The 25,440-nt window shown below is 45.5% G+C and overlaps 1 pseudogene; it reads right to left on the bottom strand.

The window, feature by feature from the left end:
• Nucleotides 1-11,447: 11,447 nt before the first annotated feature.
• LOC126102187 (5S ribosomal RNA) lies at nucleotides 11,448-11,565 on the bottom strand (annotated as a pseudogene).
• Between the last annotated feature and the right edge of the window lie 13,875 nt (nucleotides 11,566-25,440).

Raw genomic sequence — 25,440 nt, 5'->3', positions numbered from 1 at the left:
TGTAATAAAAATGGGGGTTCCTATTTAAAAAAACGCAGTCGATATGCGTTTGACCTATGGCAGCGCCATCTAGCGGGCCAACCATAGCGTCATCTGGTTTCCCCCTTCAAGCTAGACAAGTTTCGTTCTTTGTAATTTTTTCGTTTGGCGCTTATTTCGTGAGATCTTTGGCCCGGTCACGATCAATGGACCACCCTGTATAGTGTTTTTTAACGTAACACTGTTGACAGTCTGTTACGATTTTACTCATGAAATTCTAATTCCTCGCTATTTTTACACTGCGTGAACGTCAGTCTTCGGCGCAACTGAAAGTAGCGTCATCAGTGGCAAAATCTCGGCTGATTGTTTAGCGAATCAGAAGCCAGCTCATTTGCAGCGCCTAGACGAATTTGAAACGCTATCGCGCTTCGACACCTCCAATGCAGAGAAAATTCATTGGTGCACAATAAGTTAGGTAACTCTGGTCGTGTGTAGAACTAGCGGCAGGTATGAATCGTTAAAAATATGGTTAATCAGCGGGAATAGGCGAAGAAGATTGCTGACTTCTATCTCTCGGATTATTAATGCTTATATTTCTCCTCTACAGAACAACTTCCGAAAACTGTATGTGTCCGCTGCTCGTGGTCGTGCGGTAGCGTTCTCGCTTCCCCCGCCCGGGTTCGATTCCCGGCGGGGTCAGGGATTTGCTCTGTCTCGTGATGACTGGGTGTTGTGTGATGTCCTTAGGTTAGTTAGGTTTAAGTAGTTCTAAGTTCTAGGGGACTGTTCTTGCAGTATTTGTCAGGGACATTCTGTTTTCTCCTGTGAAAATTTCAGAATCTTCTCTGATTCTACGTGCTACTTGGCAAACCTCTTTCATCCCTACAGGATGAAAGATGTTCGCCTGCAAACATTTGGCTAAACATATGAAAATGCTCGTAAGTCTGTTTTAGTTTGTTTACTCAATGGTGCTGAAGCTTCTATGTGATGATTTCCTTTCTCCTGGTTAATAGAGTTACCAATGTGCTGCACTGAACGTAACAAATTTTGCCTCTGTGGCACCGTTCTTTCCTCTGACTTCGATATAGAACGTCTCACTTAGTTTACAAATGGCGCGACACTTGCTCTGTAAGAAATATGGCAAACATTTACGTAATTGTCTTTTACATTCATCTTATGCCACTATTTTAATACGTATCGCATTCAACAGCCTTGCACAGTTCAGTAATAGGGTAGAAAAACTTCTAAGGCAGATATGATTTCAGTTTATATTTGAAATTAATTTTACTATCTACTTCATTCTTCAGAACATATGTCAGAGATCTTTATAGCGGAATACCAAACTCTTCGAGTGACGTTGCCACAAAAGCAACATAGCAGCTATCTGGAACGTCACATCAGACTTACTGGGAGGGCAAGGTGAGAATGGAGCTACTACCTAGAAATCTGTTGCAGCAGACATGCGACTCACTTGTAGTACCTCTAATGTAGTATAAAATTTTCCAATTCCCCTTATGGGAGGCTGGCTAGAACGTGCTATATTCTTGTCAATTTTATTGATTCAGCGACATTATGAAGTCGTTCAGTTATTTCCAGTAGTCCGGCCCCTGTAGCTGAGTGGTCAGCGTGACGGAATGTCAATCCTAGGGTCCCGGGTTCGATTCCCGGCTGGGTCGGAGATTTTCTCCGCTCAGGGACTGGGTGTTGTGTTGTCCTAATCATCATCATTTCATCTCCATCGACGCATAGGTCGCCGAAGCGGCGTCAAATCGAAAGACCTGCACCAGGCGAACGGTCTACCCGACGGGGGACCTTAGCCACACGACATTTCATTTCATTTCCAGTAAAACTGTATACAGGGTGAGTTAGGAGAAAAGATACATGCTTTGATGGGTGGTTGCATTAGTCATTCTGAACAAATAACGTCACATGAACATATGTCGTGTTCTTAAACAGATTCCGAGGAAACTAATGAAAACAATGGGGAACAGGGCAAATGCAGCTGACATCAAATGAAACATTGTGATCTACTGTTTCGGTTAACTCTGTACATTTCCTCGCAGAAGATGTTCAAAAAGTCCACCGTCAACTGCAATGCATTTTTGCAACTCTTGTAGACAGCTGCTGCGTTGCTGATCTGAGCTCGTTCGTACGGTCCTTTACTTGAGCACGCGCAAGTAAAATACGAGCGAGAAGTTCCTACTTTGTGTCCACTCTACGCTAGTAAACTTCGCTCTTTGCCAACTCCACAAACAGTAATCCAGTGGAGTAAGAACTGGTTACCTCGGTGGCCAAGAAGTGATTCCAGGGGCTACCGATCCAAAGCCGAGGGCAGGTTTCAGTGAGGTATTGTGTGAAGCGCGCACTGAAATTGTCAGTAAGGACAACACTAGGTGGCCTAATGCCGGTTTGATCGTATTCGCATGCGAGTGCTGGTGAATCACATACGACTGGCTCTCGTGATTTTCAAACAGCTGTTTGTCGGATACGGTTAAGAATAGGGTTCATGTTTATTTGGAATTTATTGTTCAGAATCACCAACACTATCATTCCTCAAAGCATGTATCTTTCCTCCTGATTCACGCTGTGTAGTGACTCGTACATCATACAGTAATTTCGACGAAAATGTCCCACAGAACCGTAGAAACTATAGAATACCGAATACGTTAGCCATGAGCTACGAAATGGTCTAGTGAATCTAGCTAGAGCCTTGATTTGCTTCCCGCATTATAACTCTGTTCCGACTACATTACTGAAAAATAAAGGAACATAACGCTGTTACAAGCGACTTTGATTGGAGTACTTGCAAATACTTTTAACAACGGACTGTCCGATAACGTTCGCTGTCGAGCGGAAAAAGGGAAAAATTACTCTTTCTTTTTTTTTTGCAAGGGCCGCTCGGAGATAGCGTCAGCGCAAAAAAAAATAGCAAGCAAGGGGTAGGCGGGCAGGCGAGGCCGGGGAGGGGGCAGCTGCTCAGCCCCACCCCCTCCAACCTCCACCCCTTCCGGCCACCCCCTGGTATCGCTGGCGACGTGGAGGAGCCCTCCTGCAGGCTCCACTGCCCTCACACAATTACACTGAATTTCCTCCCAGTTAATAGTTGCCTGAAGAATAGCATTAAATCGTTACGAAGTTGTGGAAGAGCTCCTGGTTCTGTTTTCTCTCCGTTTAGCACGGGGGGGACGGCGCACGAGGGAACTCTTGCAATGAGAAACTTAAGCGGCTGCGATCGTATCTGTGGACTTCGACGAACTGCCGGGACTCCAATAACGATTCCAGTCACGTTGAACTGCTGTCTGCCAGGGGTAGAGATGCGACTTTATTTAGTGTAAAAAAGTTATCGTCAATAGTCCAAAGAAAATGAGGTATAGATACGCCGCAACCGTTAAAGTTAGTGTAGTATAAAGCAGAACTTTATTACTTTCTTCAGTTACATATTCATTTGCCTTATTAAAATTGTTGATTCCCCTGACAAGAGAATAGCAATTTTTGTGCGCTTAATCGAATATTGTCTTGTGTAATTCTAAACAAATATAACCAGTCTGCTGGCCAGAGTGGCCGAGCAGTTCTAGGTGCTACAGTCTGGAACTGCGAGAGCGCTACGGTCGCAGGTTCGAATCCTGCTTCGGGCTTGGATGTTTGTGATGTCCTTAGGTTAGTTAAGTTTAAGTACTTCTAAGTGCTAGGGGACTGAAGACCTCAGAAGTTAAGTCCCATAGTGGTCAGGGCCATTTGAACCATAACCAGTCTTAAGATTATCTACTCACAGACTTTTCAAAGTATGATCCATACTTCATTTCAGTGCGGTGTCTAGAGCGCACATCCTTTCTGTTCAATGCGACTGGAGCGTGTAGCACAAAAGGAGCTATGTTTGAAGAGAGACAGCGCTGGCGAAAGCTGTAAGTCTTTTTCTGGCTATAGATGAATGTTAACAGGATTCATGGAAACCGAGCTGGGCAATGCAGTTGCTATGTCACAGGGTCCGTGTACGGGAGGAAGACGTTTCATAATCCTCGTTCGGCCGTACAGATTTGCTGCTCCATCTTCAGTGACATCTTTTTAAAAAGGAATCTAAATCTTCATGTCTTAGGATGCGAGTAGAAGGATAAAATGGCCTGGGAAATGTTAAAAGTCGGCAATGGATGGAAAAAAAGAACATACATCATAGACTGTCAGATGAACATCTGAATATATGTTCTCTAGAACATGAGTTGTATATTCTCCCATTGCATCATTTATCTGAACACCGAGCGAGGTGGCGCAGTGGTTAGCACACTGGGTTCGCATTTGGTAGGAATACGGTTCAAATCCGTTTCTAACTTTTCAGGTGTAGGTTTTCTGTTAATTCCCTAAACCGCTCCAAGAAAATGCCGAGATGGTTCTTTTGAAACGGCGCGTCCGTTTTCCTTCGCTCCCCTTCTCTAATACGAGCTTGTGCTCCGTCTCTAATGACCTGGATGTCGACAGAACGTTAAATCCTAAGCTTTCTTCCTTCCATCTTCGCGAAAGCATAACGTGAAAGGAGTCCGTTCCATCGTCTTGTCGTTTATTGTTTTGTGATCGCGCGTTTACTTGCATGAATTAAGACAGTAATGTTGCTCTCTCTCTCTCTCTCTTTCTCACTGTCCGCCTGCTTAGCTGGGTGGTAACGTCGTTGCCTCCTGTGCAGCGGGCCCGGGTTGGAGATTTTCTCCGCTCGTGGACTGGGTGTCGTGTTGTCCTCATTATTGGCTCTGAGCACTATGGGACTCAACTGCTGTGGCCATAAGTCCCCCAGAACTTAGAACTACTTAAACCTAACTAACCTAAGGACAGGACACAACACCCAGCCATCACGAGGCAGAGAAAATCCCTGACCCCGCCGGGAATCGAACCCGGGAACCCGGGCGTGGGAAGCGAGAACGCTACCGCACGACCACGAGATGCGGGCTGTCCTCATTATTATTTCATCCTCATCATCGACGGCACGAAGCCCTATGTGGCGCCGACTGAAATAAGACTTGCACTTGGCGTCCGAACCCGAATGGGACCTCCCGACCAACAATGCCATACGATCATTTCAATTTTTTTTCTTTCTCTCTCACATACATCCTCTGTATCCCATATCAGTCAACGTTGTTGGGTAGTATGGTATCTCTTGTGGCCGTGCAAAAAGTTTGACCAACCGAAAGAGCAGTCAGCAGCTAGCTCATCTTTGAGCTGTTGCCAAGTCCATAGAGAGGCATGGGAATTAGTCTACGGCAGCTATCAGGGGTCTGTTGCAGAGAGCAATCAGTGTTAACGAGCTTAGAAAGTATCAGCTTCAACAGTCATATTGCATGTTCAGTCACATATAGTTTAGCTGTTCGGTTTCAGGAATCTATTCAGTGCTTTTTTCAGATTCTTGATAACTTATATGGACTAGCTTGTGGCAGTTTACTTATACTTGAAAAAAGTTTTCCTTTGTGATATGGTTTCAAAATTCAAGCGAAGTGCTTGAGAATATTTTACGACAAATTACAGTTACAACTGGTTTTCTCTTTTTGAAAAATATGTCAAGGCGTCATTATGTTTTTTTCTGAATGTAATCCATTTGTTTCGTGACATTGAGGAACAACGAGGTCCCTTATGTACTGTTTCCATTTACGCGTATGTTTCGTTGTAAACATTCCCTTAATATTACAGTTCGCTAACCAGTTCCATGGAGTTTCATACTGTTTGCGATCATGAAAAAATTCCATGCATTTAAGGATGTTCGGGACGTTCGGATGAATCCAGGTTCTGTTTACAGCATCATGATGGTAGCATCCGTGTTTGACGACATCACGGAGAACGCACATTGGAAGCATGTATTCGTCATCGCCATTCTGGTTTATCGCCCGGCGTGATGGTATGGGGTGTCATTGGTTACACGTCACGGTCACCTCTTGTTCGCATTGACGGCGCTTTGAACAGTGGACGTTACATTTCAGATGTGTTACGAACCCCGGCTCTACCCTTCATTCGATCCCTGCGAAACCCTACCTTTCAGCAGGATAATGCGCGACCACATGTTCCAGGTCCTGTACGGGCCTTTCTGGATACAGAAAATGTTCGACTGCTACCGTGGGCAACACATTCTCCAGATCTCTCACCAACTGAAAATGTCTGGTCAATGGTGGCCGAGCAACTGGCTCGTCACAATACGCCAGTCACTACTCTTGATGAACTGTGGTATAGTGTTGAAGCTGCATGGGCAGCTGTACCTGTACACGCCATCCAAGCTCTGTTTGACTCAAAGCCCAAGCGTATCAAGGCCGTTATTACGACCAGAGGTGGTTGTTCTGGGTACTGATTTCTCACGATCTATGCACCCAAATTGCGTGAAAATGTAATCACATGTCAGTTCTAGTATAATACACTTGTTCAATGAATACCCGTTTATCATCTGCATTTCTTCTTGGTGTAGCAATTTTAATAGCCAGTAGTGTAGCAAAAGAGAAGACGTAGGAGGGCAACGTGATTACATCTGTGCAGCAAAAGCATAAGTTGGAGACTTCATTAGGAGCTGGTGTAATAGGGTACATTAAAGTATATAAGGTGGGTGTTGTGTTGTCTTAATCATCATCATTTCATCCCCATCGACGCGCAAGTCGCCGAAGTGGCGTCAAATCGAAAGACTTGCACCCAGCGATCGGTATACCCGGCGGGAGGCCCTAGTCACACGACATTTACATTTTTACTGAGGCATAACCGGAGGGAACGTTGAGACGAATGGAGGGTGGAATGAGCGCTCTTCTGTGGTTGCTCACTCTAAAATGCCTTAGTTGCAACAAACGCCCTTGAGGGTGCTGACCGTGTTAGTATGGCCCCTCTACATGTGGTAGGTCATCATTGGTTTCGGCAGACAGTACGAGATCTCTGTGTCAGGCTGTGACATCAGATCTACTGTTGTTGTCATGACATCATGCTGAACAGTGCCTTATGTCGCCATCCTGCTCCATTGATCAGGCTTCGCGTTCACTTTTGGTGGTCTCGTGACGTAGAGGACGTGCTGCTTTGTGTTCTTCAACGGCACTCTAGGAGTTTACTAGTATGACGCCTTCCGAGGTCTTCATGCCCCACAGCAGTCTGCTACCTCACGAGCGTTCAGATGACTAGCATAATTTCTTGGGTGAAATAGCCAACTTTTAAAAAGAATGTAATGTATTACGCAACTTTTTAACTGATTAACGAACTTCTGTATATCTGTATATTGAGCAAGCAGTAAAGGAAACAAAAGAAAAATTCGGAGTAGGTATTAAAATCCATGGAGAAGAAATAAAAACCTTGAGGTTTGCCGATGACATTGTAATTCTGTCAGAGACAGCAAAGGACCTGGAAGAGCAGTTGAACGGAATGGACAGTGTCTTGAAAGGAGGATATAAGATGAACATCAACAAAAACAAAACGAGGATAATGGAATGTAGTCGAATTAAGTCGGGTGATGCTGTGGGAATTAGATTAGGAAATGAGACACTTAAAGTAGTAAAGAAGTTTTGCTATTTGGGGAGCAAAATAACTGATGATGGTCGAAGTAGAGAGGATATAAAATGTAGACTGGCAATGGCAAGGAAAGCGTTTCTGAAGAAGAGAAATTTGTTAACATCGAGTATAGATTTAAGTGTCAGGAAGTCATTTCTGAAAGTATTTGTATGGAGTGTAGCCATGTATGGAAGTGAAACATGGACGGTAAATAGTTTGGACAAGAAGAGAATAGAAGCTTTCGAAATGTGGTGCTACAGAAGAATGCTGAAGATTAGATGGGTAGACCACATAACTAATGAGGAAGTATTGAATAGGATTGGGGAGAAGAGAAGTTTGTGGCACAACTTGACCAGAAGAAGGGATCGGTTGGTAGGACATGTTCTGAGGCATCAAGGGATCACCAATTTAATATTGGAGGGCAGCGTGGAGGGTAAAAATCGTAGGGGGAGACCAAGAGATGAATACACTAAGCAGATTCAGAAGGATGTAGGTTGCAGTAGGTACTGGGAGATGATGAAGCTTGCACAGGATAGAGTAGCATGGAGAGCTGCATCAAACCAGTCGCAGGACTGAAGACCACAACAACAACAACAACGAACTTTATCGTTCTTGTATGTCGTTACCTTACAGTGTCCTATAAACTTCTTTTTGGAGCCCTCGATTGTATATTATTCTGTTTGACAAACATCAGTAGAATGGTCAGGTTTACCAGGATTCAATTTTGGTCCTAGATTAGCATCGTTTTCATTAGTTGCAATGTTTGACCCTTATTATTGAAAAATTTCCAAAAAACAGAGTGTCCCTTGCTTTTACTTTTGTGAGTTTGTAGGTTAGAGAGAGTCAAAGGCCAAAATGACTCGAAGCACTATGGGACTTAACATCTCAGGTCATCAGTCCCCTAGACTTGGAACTGCTTAAACCTAACTAACCTAAGGACATGGCACACATCCATGCCCCAAGGAGGATTCGAACCTGCGACCGTAGCAGCAGCGCCGTTCCGGACTGAAGCGCCTGAATAGTAAAGTAGATGTGTACATAAGATGAAATAAGTAGCATACTGTCCCATAATCAGGAGAAATATCCCAGAATTAGATCAACAGCCATCTTGCAGATACTGAATTTCATTTTCTGTGAGAAACAGCACAACCTTGTAGCAAGACACAACAGAGAGACGGCAGTGAAATAAATTAAATTTCTTTTCTGACTTGTGATTAGGTTTACATTGGTTTATCAAGTAGCGATATAGCAGGTAATTTGGTTAACTGGTGTTTGTAGGCGCTTACGGCAAACTCTACACTACAAAAGTCACCTAGCGAAACTGCAACGAGTAACTACCAGATTCCGTTTTACCCCCTTCAGACTAATAACCATTTGACATATTGTTTCCATGTTGATTTTAAATAATCGAACTCAATTTAACGCCTTCCGTATCGTCACTTTCACCACACTCCAATTTCCCCGACCAGTTGCCCATTCCTGCCTCAACCATCACTTAAGTTTGTATATCTTTTATCTTAAAGTGTATTCTTGTGACTGTGTCGGTCTAGCGGCTACAGCACTAAACTTTGGTCCACGAGGTCCTGGTTTCAGTCCTGGATAGGGGCGGGGAATTTTCCGTTGTTCTAGCACCTTCATGACGGCCCCATGTCCATTCATCTTGCTATCAAATGGGTATCAGGGACTTTTCCAGTCGCTAAGAGGACACCAGAGCGATGCGTCTGCCATCCTCCCCCTCCTAGGCCGCAGCTCATGGTCTAGTGGCTAGCGTTGCTGCCTCTGGATCACGGTGTCCCGAGTTCGATTCCATGCCGGACTGGGAACCTTCTCTGCCAGGGGACTGGGTGTTTGTGTTGTCCTCATCATTTCATCCTCATCATCATCATTCGTGACAGTGGTTAGAATGGACTGTGTAAAAAATGGACTGTGTAACAATTGGAACTTCGTACGGGCGGTGATGACCGCGCAGTTGAGCGTCCCACAAACCGAGCATCATCATCATCCTCCCCCTCCTAGTGCGCGGCGAAGTACGGTTGTACTCTACCTACAATCAGGCCAATGTCCCGGTCACGTGCTTGCGTCACAGCTCCGGTGACACACCTGTTCGGTATCATCGTCTTTAAAACATACCCCGTTGTCTATGGGTTTTACATAACGTTCTAATAAAGCCATTTTTCAAGACAACAATGTGCCATCGTCTCGCTCAACCGAAATTATTCGAGTTTTTTGGGCATGTAAACTGAAAAATAAAAAAACTGAGGTAGATCTGTAGAATAAACGAAGTACTCACACCATAGATCCTCCAACTGCCGTGGTATAGCTGCCCGTGTCTTTCAGTTCTATTCCAGCTACAAGAGCCGACGGGTAATGGGCTTCTATACGAGATCATTTTCTGTGTTATGTTCTATATTGGTCTCTTGTACGATACGTCGTAGTAATGTGAAACTAGTCAATACACAGTCTATACAATTTCACTATGTTTCTATGTTAGCCATTTCATGACAGAACCAAATGTGCATTTCTTATGTATTATATAGGTTACAATTTTGCCAGTAAAAACTGAATTGGATGTGTTCAGCTTACTTATAGTCATGTCTAGTGATCTAGCGGTAAAGTGCGGACTGGAAACCTAGACGTCGCGGTATGGAATTCCAGTCGGACCATGGAAATTTTCAGTCTGCCTTTAATCAGGTCTTCAGCTTTGAACGACGTGAGGAGTCGCGAGGAGCGACACGGGGTTCAGATTCCACTTTAAACTACAGTTCCCTTTCCCCGGTCGGAGAAATGGGATAAGTCGCGTCCAACTGAAGGACTTGTATCTAGCCACAGAACCACGCGAAATGATTAATTCACTTGCAGATTCAGCTTTCCTTCCTTAAAAATTCCATATACCATAAATGCATGAAAATAAACAGAAGACGGAGAAAACGAGTCTATGGATCTACCGAAAACTTTGTTTACGAAACTCTATCGAACATGCCAATAGTCGTGAAACCTTGACTTTTGGGGATAAAGCTCTACCATTTGAGCTATTCAGCCACGAATCTCGGCCCACCGTCACAGAATGACTTCTGCCAGTACCTCTCTCCTACACTATATGATCAAAAATATCCGAACACCCCTGTGCTTACGGAATCGGCCATTAGATGCCAAGACAGTTGGACCCGCCAGTAAAAAAGGAGGCCGGAAGTATTGTGTTGTCAGTAGAGAAGCAGGTGTCGGTCAGGAGGGCTCAGTGAGAAAGAACAAGGACTAGTCACTTGATATCACCTGTGTGACAAATGCATCAGGGGTATTTCAGCGCTTCTACAGCTGCCACAGTCGACTGTTGCAACCGCACGACCGCTACGGTCGCAGGTTCGAATCCTGCCTCGGGCATGGATGTGTGTGATGTCCTTAGGTTAGTTGGGTTTACGTAGTTCTAAGTTCTAGGGACTGATGACCTCAGAAGTTAAGTCCCATAGTGCTCAGGGCCATTTGAACCATTTGATTTTCGACTGTTGCTGAGTATGAAGTGAATACGCGAAGAAATAATCACAGCTATACCAAGACCAATCATACCTCACGTACGGTCGGCGACGTTGAGTAATGCGGAGGGTGGTTGTAAAAAATCGCATGAAATCAGCGACAGGAATCAGTCGTGAGTTCCGAAGCACCACCAGCACTCCAGTTAACACAGTGACTGAGCGGCTATGGTTGGAAAGAGCAGGGTACGCAGGTAGAGCAGCTCGTTGTAAGCCACTCGTTTCTATAGTCAGTGCTAAGCAGCGCTAGACTCCTCCCGAACAGGCCATGGAGGCCTAAAGGTACCGACCGGCCGCCGTGTCATCCTCAGCCCACAGGCGTCACTGGGTGCGGATATGGAGGGGTATGTCGTCAGCACACCGCTCTCCCAGCCGTATGTCAGTGTCCGAGACCGGAGCTGATACTTCTCAATCAAGTAGCTCCTCAGTTTACCTCACAAGGGCTGAGTGCACCCCGCTTGCCAACAGCGCTCGGCACACCGGATGGTCACCCATCCAAGTGCTAGTCCAGCCCGACATCGCTTAACTTCGGTGATCTGACGGGAACCGGTGTTACCACTGCGGCAAGGCCGTTGGCAAGCGACGCTAGAGGTGATGAGTAAATGACTGGAAACGAGTGATGTATCATGCTATGGTAATCCCATGGATGGTTTTGGGTTTGGCGAACGCCTGCAGAACGTTACCTGCTATCACACGTATTGTCAACAGTGATGTTCGGAGGAGATGGTGGCACAGTGTGGGAGTGTCTTTCGTGGTTTTAGTATGTTTCCTCACTCGCGTTAAGACAGTGCTGAATACAGAAGGATATCAACATATTTTTCAGCACTGTGTACTGCGTAACAGAAGAGGGACGTTTCGGAGATGCGACTGTTTGCAGCTCTATAACAATACACCGTGTCGTAAAGCAGAGTCTGTGAGGCAATGGTTTGTGGACAACAACATTCCTGAAATGGACTGCCCTCTCCATAATCCACACCTGAGCTCAGTACAACACCTTTGGGATGATTTAGAACGCTGACTTCGTTTCAGGCGCTTATGTACAACATTAGTACCTTCTCTGTTTTTGGCTCTTAGGGAAGAATGGACTGCCGTTCCTCCATACACATTCAGACGCATTATTAAAAGTGCCCTCAGAAGAGTTCAAGCCGTGCTGAAGACGAAGGGCATGCATAGCCCTTAGTAACGTCTGATAGTAGGTGCCAGGATACTTTTCATCAGTCTGTGTACTTTCTAAACTTCGCACAACTTGTTGGGCTAACGCTCATGGTAGAAAGCATGTTGCGGAGAAATGGTTTAACCACACCCTTGGTTGTTTGTTCAGTGAAAATGGGCGGTGTCAAATTGGAGTACATCATCTATTTGGAACACACTCTCTTCGTCGTAAACTAGCTGGGGTACTCGGCTTCGCTCAGGGAGTTGATATGACATTGTGTGCTTTTGGAATAAAAGGATAACCTTTAAAGTATAAGAGGTAAATAATTTTATTGGAAACATATTCTGACTACTTACAGTGCTCGTTAAAGTATAAGAGGTAAAGAATTTTACTGAAAAATTATTCTAACTATTTACAATTCTTGTTTATACACAACATTTTTCATTTTGCTATACGGCGTATACATGCACAAATTTTTCATCTTTCCTACGCGAGAGCAATCTGCGTATAGTTGACAGCGAAAGAAGCGGGAGTCTTTGAGGTGGATGCCGCAATATTTTGAAGGTTGTCCTTGCGCTTTGTTGATTGTAAAAATGTAGGCTAATTTGATTAAAAATTGCAGTCATTTAAACTGGAATGACAGTTCGCAGACTTTTATTATAAGATCGTATCTCAGTTCCTGATTCTTCAATACGTTCATTTCGTAGTTCTTTGCTTTCCCCGCTTCTCACGGTGCTGAAGCCGTTCGTTGGAAACTTAAACGTGCTTCGCCTCATTTGTCTGTTTCTTTTCTTCGCTGTTCTCTTTGTTTACGCCGTTTTTCTTCAGAACTGGCAAGATCTCCTCCTCTTTCACTTTTGAGAATTGTCTAAAATATATATCAAATCAACTTTTTATTTAAAAATACACTAAGTACACTCTACACATATTTCACACGTTATTTTCGATTTATGTTCAGTCACTATATCACTTTAACTACTCCTACTTCACTGTTTCTTTTTCTTCACTAACTGCACTACCTTTTTGGTTCCTCCCTTCGTCACTGATAAGAAACTGATGTTCAAGCTGACAACGAGTCTTGCTTTATATACTCCTACCAATGGGTACCTACCAGTTACGAATTCCAGAACATACCAAAAAGGCTGCGAATGGTCAACAATGTTCCAGAACATTCCACAACATTTTAGAGTGTTCTGGAATGTCCCACAATGATCTAGTGTGTTCCGGGATGTTCCCAAACATTTTGTAATCTTCCCGAATGTTCCAGTCTATTCACGAACATTCCAGAACATCCCGGATCATCGTGGAACATTCCGCAACATTATGGATTCTTCTGGAATGCTCTAGAATACTCTGGAATGTTGTGGAATGTTCCCAAATACTCTAGAATGTTCTGGAATGTTCCAGAAATTTCTAGAGGGCGAAACTTTCCACCCCCTGTATCTTCAAAATCACGTCCTTCAGGAAAAAACAGGAATCTACTTGATGGATGGGGGATAGAGGGCTACGACACCATATAACATCCTTGATCGTACTGGGACTCGTTTCTGAGTGTTAGAGGCACGCACTTTGTACACATACTTTTATGGTATATATATTGATGACTTGTTCGTATTTCTTATATATAACAGTAATCGCGCCGGCCGAGGTGGCCGAGCGGTTCTAGGCGCTACAATCTGGAACCGCGCGACCGCTACGGTTTCAGGCTCGAATCCTGCCTCGGGCATGGACGTGTGTGCTGTCCTTAGGTTAGTTAGGTTTAAGTAGTTCTTAGTTCTAGGGGACTGATGACCTTAGAAGTTAAGTCCCGTAGTGCTCAGAGCCATTTGAACTATTTGAACAGTTAACGCGTATCCACTCGTTAATTTATTAAGGTCATCACCAGAACTAAAAATCCAGTGTCTTGTTATAGAAGTATTACGTAAGCTGATCGTCGAACACTTATGTGGTCACTTAAAATCAACTTTTGTCACCTCACTGTAACGAAGAAATTGTCAGTAGAAGTGGCTGAATTAGCCGGCCGCCAGTCAGAGGTCGTGTGGTGCACTGCTGCGAGCGCAGACCAGGGTTACGTGGAGTAGGACATCGGCCAGCTGTGTCCAGCCGCCGCCTATTTGCATTCCGCCCCCGCGCCGCCCCCGCCGGAGTCAGCCGCCGCGCCAAGGTGCGCCACCAGCAGCCGGCCGGCACGCTCTTTTGTTGCACAAGGAGTTCGATAAATTTCCAGAATGAAAAGGAATTAGATAAGCAGTCGTTACTACGTCATGAATATTAAATAACGTTTTCGATTAATCATCGCAAATGATAGCAGCGCGGCTGTAGGGAGCGGAGGGTTGAGTTGCGGAGCACACTCCGCCCATCCGGTCGGCGCCAGGGTTGGGGAGGGGAGAGACGCGACCAGGCGGGCCGCGCCGTGAATAACGACCCGCGAGGAAAACAACTTGCAGCCGAATTAATATCTGAATAAGAATGGGCGCGGGAAGCGGGCGCCACACACACCGCGCCACTGCAGCCGCCCCGCGCCCCGAGCTAATAACTCTCGCTACGCCGCCATCTCGGCTCGCCGCTCTTCCCTCTCGCGAAACTTCAGCGGCAGCCGCAGCAGCTAATGCCGCTACTGGCTCGGTAGCCACCTGCCTGCGTCTTCACAGCGTTCGCGGTCCACCGGTGGTTTACTCCCTGTTTCTCTCGCATCTCTCTTTCAACTTTCATCTACACTGCTAGCCATTAAAATTGCATCGTCAGTAATGATATCAAACACCTAAATATTATATAATTACTGGGGAAGTCAGCAATGCCTCGCCGGCCGAGGTGGCCGAGCGGCTCTAGGCGCTACAGTCTGGAACCGCTCGACCGCTACGATCGCAGGTTCGAATCCTGCCTAAGGCATGGATGTGTGTGGTGTCCTTTGGTTAGATAGGTTTAAGTAGTTCTAAGTTCTAGGTTACTGATGACCTCAGAAGTTAAGTCCAATAGTGCTCAGAGCCATTTGAACCATCAGCAATGCTTCGCAATTGCTAAATACGTACAGGCCCGGACGGTGTGGCCGAGCGGTTCTCGGCGCTACAGTTTAGAACCGTGCGACCGCTACGGTCGCAGGTTCGAACCCTGCCTCGGTCATGGATGTGTGTGATGTCCTTAGGTTAGTTAGGTTTAAGTAGTTCTAAGTTCTAGGGGACTGATGACCTCAGAAGCTAAGTCCTATAGTGCTCAGAGCCATTTGATTTGAATACGTACAGGAATTGGATACACGTCCTGATCTCCTTCTCCCTCCCCCCACTCTCTGTTTCTCTCCTCCTTCCCCCTCTCTTTGTCTATCTCCTCCTCGCCCCCCCCCCCCTATCACTGTCCATCACCTCCCTGCATATCTCTTATCCCACACCTTCTCTATCCCTCTCCTGCTCCCATGTCTCTCTACCAATATCCTTCTTCCCCTTCTTTATAGCCGGCCGCGGTGGTCTAGCGGTTCTGGCGCTGCAGTCCGGAACCGCGTGACTGCTACGGTCGCAGGTTCGAATCCTGCCTCGGGCATGGGTGTGTGTGATGTCCTTAGGTTAGTTAAGTTTAAGTAGTTCTAAGTTCTAGGGGACTTATGACCTAAGATGTTGAGTCCCATAGTGCTCAGAGCCATTTGAACCATTTCTGAACCTTCTTTATATCCATGGCGTTCCAGACGGCGTGGCACTGTCCATGTGGTCTACGGCGCGGGCAACCGTTATACTCTTAGAAGAGCTATGAAATGGAACGGGTAACTCTAAAAAATTTCTGTTTCCTGATGACACCAGCTTGGTAGTAAAGGATGTTGTGTGCAACATTGACTCGGTTTCAAATAGTGCAGCACTTGACCTCAGTTCATGGCTTGTAGGAAATAAACTAACGTTAAATCACAGTAAGACTAAGTTTTTACAGTTTCTAACACACAATTCAACAAAACCAGACGTTGTAATTTCACAGAACTGGCATATGATTAGTGAAACTGAACAGTTCAAATTTCTAAGTGTTCAGATAGATAGTAAGTTGTCGTGGAAAGCCCACGTTCAGGATATTGTTCAAAGACTTAATACTACCATTTTTACTATTCGAACGGGAACAAAAATGAGTGATACTTCGACACGAACATTAGTCTACTTTGCCTATTATCATTCGCTTATGTCGTATAGTACTATATTTCGGGGTAACTCTTCCCATTCTACAACGATATTTTTGGCTCAGAAACGGGCGGTTCGGGCAATTAGTGGTGTGAGTTCACGAACTTCTTGTCGACCTCTGTTCACGAGTCTGGGTATTTTGACATTGGCCTCTCAATTTCTATATTCCTTATTGTCGTTTCTTGTTACCAATATTAGTTTATTCCCAAGAATAAGCAGCTTTCACTCGATTAATACTCGGCAGAAATCAAACCTGCATTTGGATCGGACTTCCTTAACTCTTGTGCAAAAAGGTGTGCTGTATACTGCTGCATTCATTTTCAATAAGCTGCCACTCGAATTTAAAAAATCTTAGCAGTAATCCACGCGTTTTCAAATCGAAACTGAAGAGTTTCCTCATGGATCAGTCCTTCTATTCTGTCTAGGAGTTCCTTGAAAAATTAAGCTTATTCTTATTGTATTGCTGGTAGCGTTTACTTAAACTTATGGACTGACTTCTTTTCAGGTTCATGAACATTTATTTTTATCTGGTATTATTTTTATGTTGTAATTTCATGTACTGACACATTCCATGATCTTGGAGATTTGCTCCTCAATTTGGTCCTACGGAACTTGACGTGTAAATAAATAAATAAATAAATAACATGAGCTCAGTAGTAGATAAGACAGATGGTAGACTTCGGTGTATTGGTAAAACAGTGAGTACGTGCAATCAGTCTACAAATGAGATTGTTTACCAGGCGCTCTTGCGGCCCATCCTATAATATTTCCCAAGTGCGTGGAATACGTAGCAAACAGAACTATCAATGGGTACTGAACGTAAACAGAGAAGCACAGCACTAATGGTCGAAGGTTTATTTGACTCCTTGGAGAGTGTCACAGAGATGCTGAAGAAACTAAATTGGCATGCACGTGAAGATGGACGCAAACAATCTCGGGAAAGAGACTTGGAAAGTTCCAAGAACCGGCTTTAAATGACGACTCTAGCAATATGCTATCGCTTACGTAAGGATCTCGAAAACAAGATTAGATCAATTGCAGCGCGCACAAAAGCGTTTAAATTGCCACTCTGGCAGCGCTCCCTTCGTGAATGCAACGGTAAAATGCCACAGTAACTGGTAGGCTGGGAAGCACTCTGTGACTCGCACTACACAGTGATTCGTCGAGTATAGATGTAGCTGTACCTGTTCTGCAGCCAGGTTCTCAGGCAGTATTACAGTGAAGCGCCAAAAAACTGATAGAGGCATGCGTATTCAAATATAGAGATATGTAAAAAGGAAGAATTTGCCGCTATGGTAGGCAACGCCTATATACGAAGGTTGTCCAGAAAGTAAGTTCAGATCGGTCGCTAAATGGAAACGACAGTGAAAATCAGAAACATATTATTTGCAAGAGTTAGTTACACTTTCCAGATAATTCTCTACACAGTCGCCGTTCTTACTTATACATTCGTCGTAGCGCTGTACCAACTTTCCAATACCCTAGTCATAGAAGGCAGCCGCCAGTGCTTTCCACCAATTCTCTACGCTGGCCTACAGCTCGTTGTCTGTGCCAAAATCTTGTCTTCATAGTCAGCGGTTCATGTGAACAGAGATGAAACTCAAAAAAATGGCTCTGAGCACTATAGGACTTAATTTTTGAGGTCATCAGTCCCCTAGAACTTAGAACTACTTAAACCTAACTAACCTAAGGACATCACACACATCCACGCCCGTGGGAGGATTCGAATCTGCGGCCGTAGCGGTCGCGCGGTTCCAAACTGTAACGCCTAGAAGCGCTCGGCCACTCCAGCCGGCGATGAAACTCAGAGGGAGACAATTACGGGCTGTATTGTGGGTAATCAAACATTTCCACTTGATGCAAGAGCATCTGCATTGCCCCTGCAGAATGCGACTGAGAATTGTCTTGAAGAAGGAAACGTGCTACAGTTATGTAATGTTGGCTGTATATCTCAGGCAAAATTTCTCACCAGGCCCTCGTACTTGGCGGGAGAAGCTATTGTTCTGGGTATCTTTATGTGCTCCCTGTGTGCTCAGTAATAAAAAGAACAACGTAACGCGATTGACGGGCGTACTAGAAACACTGCCCAACACACCTGTGCAAAACTTCATCGGATTTTCACTGTGGTTATATTTAGTGACCGATCGGAACTTACTTTCTGGACAACCCTCCTAAGACAACAGGTGTCTGGCGCTGTTTTTAGATCGGTTGCTGCTGCTACAATGCCAGGTTATCAAGATTTAAGTGTCAGCGCACGAGCGGTGCGACACAGAATCTCCGAGGTATCTATGAAATGGGGATTTTCTCGTACGATCATTTCACGAGTGCACTGTCAATATCAGGGATCCGAGAATACATCAAATCTCCGACATCGCTACGGCCGGAAAAAAGGTTTTGCAAGAACGAAACGAACGACGACTGAAGAGAATCGTTGAACGTGACATAAGCGCAACCATTCTACAAATTGCTGCAGATTTCAATGCTGGACCATTAAAAAGTGTCAGCGTGTGAACCATTCAACGAAACATCATCGATGTGGGCTCTCGGAGCCGAAGGCCCACTCGTGTACCCTTGATGACTGAGCGACACAAAGCTTTACGCCTCCTCTCGCCTGGACCCGTCAACACCGACATTGGACTTTTGATGACTGGAAGCATGTTGCCTGGTCGGACGAGTCTCGTTTCAAATTGTATTGAGCGGATGGACGTGTACAGGCATGGAGACAACTTCATGACTCCATGAACCTGCATGTCAGCAGGGGACTGTTCAAGTTGGTGGAGACTCTATAATGGTGGGGAGGGGGGGGCGTGTGCAGTTGGAGTGATATGAGACCCCTGATACGTCTAGATACAACTCTGACAGGTGACACGTACGTAAGCATCCTGTCTGATCACCTGCATCCACTCATGTCCATTATGGTTTCTGATGGATTTGGGCAATTTCAACAAAACAGTGCGACACACCACACGTCCAAAGTTGCCACAGAGTGGCGCCAGGAACACTCTTCTGAGATTAAACACTTCCGCTGGACACCAATCTCCACAGACATGAATATTAATGAGCATATCAGGGATGCCTTGATATCTCCACCCCGTCGTACTCTTATATATTTATGGACAGCCCTTCAGGATTCATGGTGTCAATTCCCTCGGCACTATTTCCGACATTAGTCGAGTTCATGCCACTTCGTATTGCGGCACTTCTGATACACGATATTAAGCAGGGGTGCCAGTTTCTTTGGCTCTTCAGTGTGAAAGGTGACATCTCCGTGCTTACCAGTTAAATTTGTCATTTACTCATGCATTTTAGTGAAGAAAATCGTAGTTTGCCATTTGTAGTTGCCAAAGGCTTCCACCACCTCACCTCGGTGAACTGTCTGGGACGTGGATATGCGGTTTTTTAATCCGTAGGGTTCCACGGTTCCAAGCTCGAACACTGGAGCAAACAACACTGTGGCAACGAAAGTCATGGGATACCTCCTAATACCTTGTCGGACCTCCTTTTTCCTGGCTTAGTGCTGCAGCTCGACGTGGCATGGACTCAAGAAGTCGTTGGAAATCCCCTGCAGAAATATTGAGCCATGCTGCCTCTCTGACCGTCCATAATTGCGAAAATGTTCCCAGTGCAGGTTGCTGAGCACGAACTGACCTCTCGATTATGTCCCATAAATGTTTCATGTCGGAAGATATGGGTGGCCAAATCATACGCTCGAATTGTCCAGAATGTTCTTCAAACCAATCGGGAACAGTTTTGGCCTGGTAAAATGGCGCATTGTTTTTTAGAAAAATTCAATCGTTGTTTGGCTGCAGATGATCTCCAGGTAGCCGGAAATAACCATTTCCATTCTATTATCGGTGCAGCTGGACCACAGGACCCAGTCCGTCCCATGTAAACACTGTCCACACCATTATGGAGCCACCACCATCTCGCACAGTGCCTTGTTGACAACTTGAGTCGATGGCTTCGTGGAGTCTGCGCCACACTCGAACCCTACCATAAGCTTTTACCAACTGAAATCGGGACTCATCTGACCAGGCCACGGTTTTCCAGTCGTCTAGGCTCCCACCAATATAGCCACGAGTCCAGTAGAGGCGCTGTAGGTGATGTCGTGTTGTTAGCGAAGGCACTCGCGTCGGTCGTCTGCTGCCATAGCCCATCAGCGCCAGATTTCCCCGCACTGTACTAACTGATATGTCCGTCATACGTCCTACATTTATTTCTGCGGTTATTTGATGAAGTGTTGCTTGTCTGTTAGCAGTTACAACTCTACGCAAACGCTGCTGCTCTGTGTTGGTAAGTGAAGGCCATCGTCCACTGTGTTGTCCTTGGTGAGAAGTAATGTCTGAAACTGGGTTTTCACGACACACTCTTGACACTTTGGATCTCGGAAAATTGAATTCGCTAACGATTTCCGAAATGCAATGTCCCATGCGTCTAGCTTCAGCAACCATTCCGCGTTCAAAGTCTACTAATTCCCATCGTGTGGCCATAATTACGTCGCACACCTTTTCACATGAATCACCTGGGCACAAATGACGGCTGCGTCAACGCATACCCTTTTATACCTTGTGCACGCGATACTAACGCCATCTGTATTTGTGCATATCACTACCCCGTGACTTTTGTCACCTCGGCGTTTATGGTCTTCGCTCGGGGTTGCAGCCGCTAGTTGAAACACCGAGGATTGTTGCACGCTGTAAGTAGTGATAACCATGACGACGTCGCATACGAGTAGAAAAGAAAAAGCACTAAATGTAAGAGGACAGCTGCTATGAAAAGAAACCAACTCAGGTGCCATAGCTGCTAAAGGAGCCGTTTAGAATACATCGACTGCGGAATAAATCGCTTCAGTCGATGAGATTGCGATTGATCTGCAAGTAGATCTGGAAAAGAGCATAAAAGACGTCGACATCACTCACTGTTCAAGTTAAAAACAAAATTTGCTCATATGCACTCACATAGCAAAATTCGAGGGCAGAACGAAAATTACGAGTAGAAAACAAGCTGCTGGGCCGCAAGTTATCAGTAGATAAGAAGAGCAAGGAAAATTTGGTTTTAACGCCCGATTGACATCGAGGTCAACTGAGACGGAGTACACGTGCGGTATGTTGCAAGGACGGGGAAGGAAATCGGCCTGCCTCCTCAAAGGAACCATCCCGGTATTTGCTTGGAGCGATTTAGGGAAATGACGGGAAACTTACATATGGATAACCGGACACCGATTTGAACCGTCACCCTACAGAGAGCGAGTCTAGTATGCTAACCACTGCGCTACTTCGCTCGGTAGTTGGCAGTAGAGGGTGCACCAGGAGAGATGGAGAGACTAGAGGCAGAATTTGAGTAACTAAAGCAGAAAATAGACAACTTAGAACGGAAGGAAGACCCTTGCTTCCCTATCTTTCGTATCGGTGGTTGTGGGTGGCGCTACTAGCAAGGAAAAATGCAAAGTAGAAGCTAGCATAGAAAATACACGAGAAAAGCAATCAAATGTTCTATTTTTCAAAGTAACCAACAATGAAGATACGCATACTGATACGAAAACATCGATGAAAGTAGTGTATCCACAACACGAGATAATTCAGGTAATGGCCATCAGAGCCACATCCAACATGGTAATAGTATATACTGCGTCACTCGGAGATAGCAAAAAGATAATAGAGAAACTGCATTGATAAAGAAGGAACCGAAAGAGCGGTGACCGTTGTGGGAGTTTTGTCAAGTGCCGACATTATATTCTGAAGAGGACTTTCTCGCCGAATAATCAGAAACCAAGATAATGGCTCAAATAGCTCTGAGCACTATGCGACTTAACTTCTGAGGTCATCAGTCGCCTAGAACTTAGAACTAATTAAATCTAACTAGCCTAAGAACATCACACACATCCTTGCCCGAGGCAGGATTCGAACCTGCGACCGTAGCGGTCGCTCGGCTCCAGACTGTAGCGCCCAGAACCGCACGGCCACTCTGGCCGGCAGAAGCCAAGATAAGTGATGACCTAGATAAAGAGGAGTTGACGAGGAAGATCAAATTAAGATTCAGCACGGAGCTAAAGGGCAAACAAAGTAACTGAAGACAGAACAGCCGTGCGGGATTAGCCGAGCGGTCTTGGGCGCTGCAGTCATGGACTGTGCGGCTGGTGCCGGCGGAGGTTCGAGTCCTCCCTCGGGCATGGGTGTGTGTGTTTGTTCTTAGGATAATTTAGGTTAAGTAGTGTGTAAGCTTAGGGACTGATGACCTGAGCAGTTAAGTCCCTTAAGATTTCACACACATTTGAACATTTTTGAAGACAGAATAGTCCTCGAGTTTGCTACCTTCTCCTCCGGAGGGGGCGAGTATATATTGGCTGTCAGGCACTTCTACTCAAAGATTTCGTGGTCGTCCAACGGTGCTTTAATTGCTGTGACCTAGATCACTCTGCAAAGAGGTGTTGAGAACAGGAAATAACTTGTGCCGAGTGTGTCAAAACAGCCGACAGAAAAATGTGAATGTAAGGAATCCAAAGGCGAAGGGTGTGTACCAGGTAAACGGTGAAAAAGGAACTGCGACTAGACAAGGGGACCGGAGTGTATGACGCAGCCCTATTGATGGCTGCACTACCTGTCAGAAGTACCCGAACACATATTAGTGGACATTAATATGGAGTGTGTCCACTCTTCACCGTTATGATGGCTTGAACCTTGGTGGCAACACTCTCAGTAAGGTATCCGGATGTCTGTGCAGGAATGTCAAACCTTTCATCTTCAAGGGCTGAAACCAGAGAAGGTAGTGATGTTCAAAGCTGCTAGGTTCTGGAGTGAAGCAGACACTGTATCTCATCCGAGAACTGTTCCATTGGATACTTGCCGGGACTCTGGGTATGCCTGTGGTTTTCAGCAGTGTTATTGTCCACAGACCATTGGCTTACAGATGCTGCTTTGCTTTATGACAAGGAGCACTGACATTTTGATACAAACAATAATCGTCTTCCAACTGTTTCTCTTCTGCACGTAGTACAGAATGCTGAAAAATGGGTTCATATCCTTTCGAATACCCTAACCATGAAAAACGCCCCAGACTGCACACTACCGCCTCCTTATTTCACTGTCGGCACTACGCGTGATAGCAGGTAACGTTCTCCAGACGTTCGCCAAACCAAAACCCTTCCATTGGACTGCCACTGGGTACAGCGTGATTCATCACTCCATATCACTCATTTTCAATCATCCACTGCACTCATTACAGCACCTCAAGTGTGGCTTAGGACTGTTTACATAAATGCGTGACGTACGAGAAGCTACTCGACCTTTGTACTCTGCCGGCCGGAGTGGCCGAGCGGTTCTAGGCGCTACAGTCTGGAACCGCGCGACCGCTACGGTCGCAGGTTCTAATCCTCCCTCGGGCATGGATGTGTGTGACGTCCTTAGGTTAGTTAGGTTTAAGTAGTTCTAAGTTCTATGGGACTGATCACCTCAGAAGTTAAGTCCCATAGTGCTCAGAGTCATTTGAATCTTTGTACTCCATTATTTTTATTTTTAACTTCTAACACAAATTCACTGTGCTGGCTGGGCGGCTTGTCGCACTTTGGAGCTCACGAGTGATTCCTTCCTCTGACATGATGTGATTTTTATAACCAGATTCCGCAATGCTCGAAGGTCGCTGTCCATCAATAAAGAGGACTGCCTGGTCTTGGTTTACCTGCGGTCGTTCTTCTGCGTTTTCACTTCGCAGTCACGTCACCAACAGTGGACTCGGGCACTTTTAAAAGATGTGAAACGTCCGTGATGATGTATTTGTTACTCAGCTGACATCCAATGTATCCAGTTCAAAGTCACTGAGGTCACCTGACCGACCCATTCTGCTATTATTGCTTCTCTACTGACGTCACAATACTCCTCGCCTCCTTGTATAAGAGCAGATACACCTTTCGTGAAATCTAGTGGTAAATTCCGCATTACGTAGTGGTGTCAAGACATTTTTGTTCAGACAGTGTATATGACAGACAGATCGCACTATTGAATGTGACCGTCTACATGTTCACTGAAATGGGGCATACGCATGTCAGTGGACACGTGTACGTTAGAGGAGAATATAACGCCACTGACCACGACATAAACTCCTATTAAAACACAGTGAAAAAGAGTCGTCAATCGCCATCGATCACAACACGGGTCTAACGTCGCGCAGTATATGGCAACGAGAATGTCGACTCACAAAGATGCTCTCCTTCCCATATTCTGTCAAATGGAGTTAGTGATAGGTGTATTACTACGACAGACTACATATTTTCGGGACTGGTGCTGCCATCTGGAAAGTAGGAGTAGTAGATCTTTGCACCGCTAGATGACGAGAGCTGCATATCTGACGAGTCAGTGTGCGGAGTGGCATTCAGCTGGGAGGACATGTTGCGTGTCCACAGTGATTTCCGTAATACTCTGTGTTTGGTGTGTGGCGATTTTACGATGGATCCGCGAACAGAACAGCTCGTGCGTATCAAATTCTGTGCGAATCTCGGGAAGAGTGCTACGGTTATCATCAGCAACGAGAGCTGGATTTACGGCTATGATCGAAAGACAAAGCGACAATCGTCCCAGTGGAAGAGCCTGGGCTCTCCAAGACCCAAAACAGCGAGTCAGGTGAAGAGCAAAGTGAAGAGCATGATCATCGTTTTCTTTGATACCAAGGGAATTGTGCACAAAGAATTCGTCCCACCCAACCAAACAGTGAATTCCGCGTACTACTGTGACGTTTTGCGACGGCTCCGTGAAAACGTACGGCGACGACGGCCCGTACTTTGGCGTCAAGGGATCTGGCTGCTGCATCACGACAATGCGCCCGGTCACACGTCCTTGCTCACCAGGACCTTTTTGGCAAAAAAAAAAAAAAAACATGGAGGTTGTACCCCACCCACCGTACTCGCCAGATTTGGCACCTTGCGAGTTCGCGCTATGCCGGCCGGAGTGGCCATGCGGTTGTAGGCGCTACAGTCTGGTTCGACACTCTAGAGAGGATTCAAGAAACATCGCTGGCGGTGATAAACACCCTCAAAGAACGGGACTTCCAGAAAACGTTTGACCAGTGGCAGAAGCCCTGTGCGTGCGGGTGGGAACTCAAAAAAAAAAAAAAAAAAAAAAAAAAACGTGTGTGAAATCTTATGGGACTTAACTGTTAAGGT

The sequence above is a fragment of the Schistocerca cancellata genome, chromosome 1 (assembly GCF_023864275.1).
Source record: "Schistocerca cancellata isolate TAMUIC-IGC-003103 chromosome 1, iqSchCanc2.1, whole genome shotgun sequence".
NCBI lineage: Eukaryota > Metazoa > Arthropoda > Insecta > Orthoptera > Acrididae > Schistocerca > Schistocerca cancellata.
The sequence above is the reverse complement of the archived record's forward strand: the minus strand, read 5'-3'. Positions and strand labels throughout refer to the sequence as shown.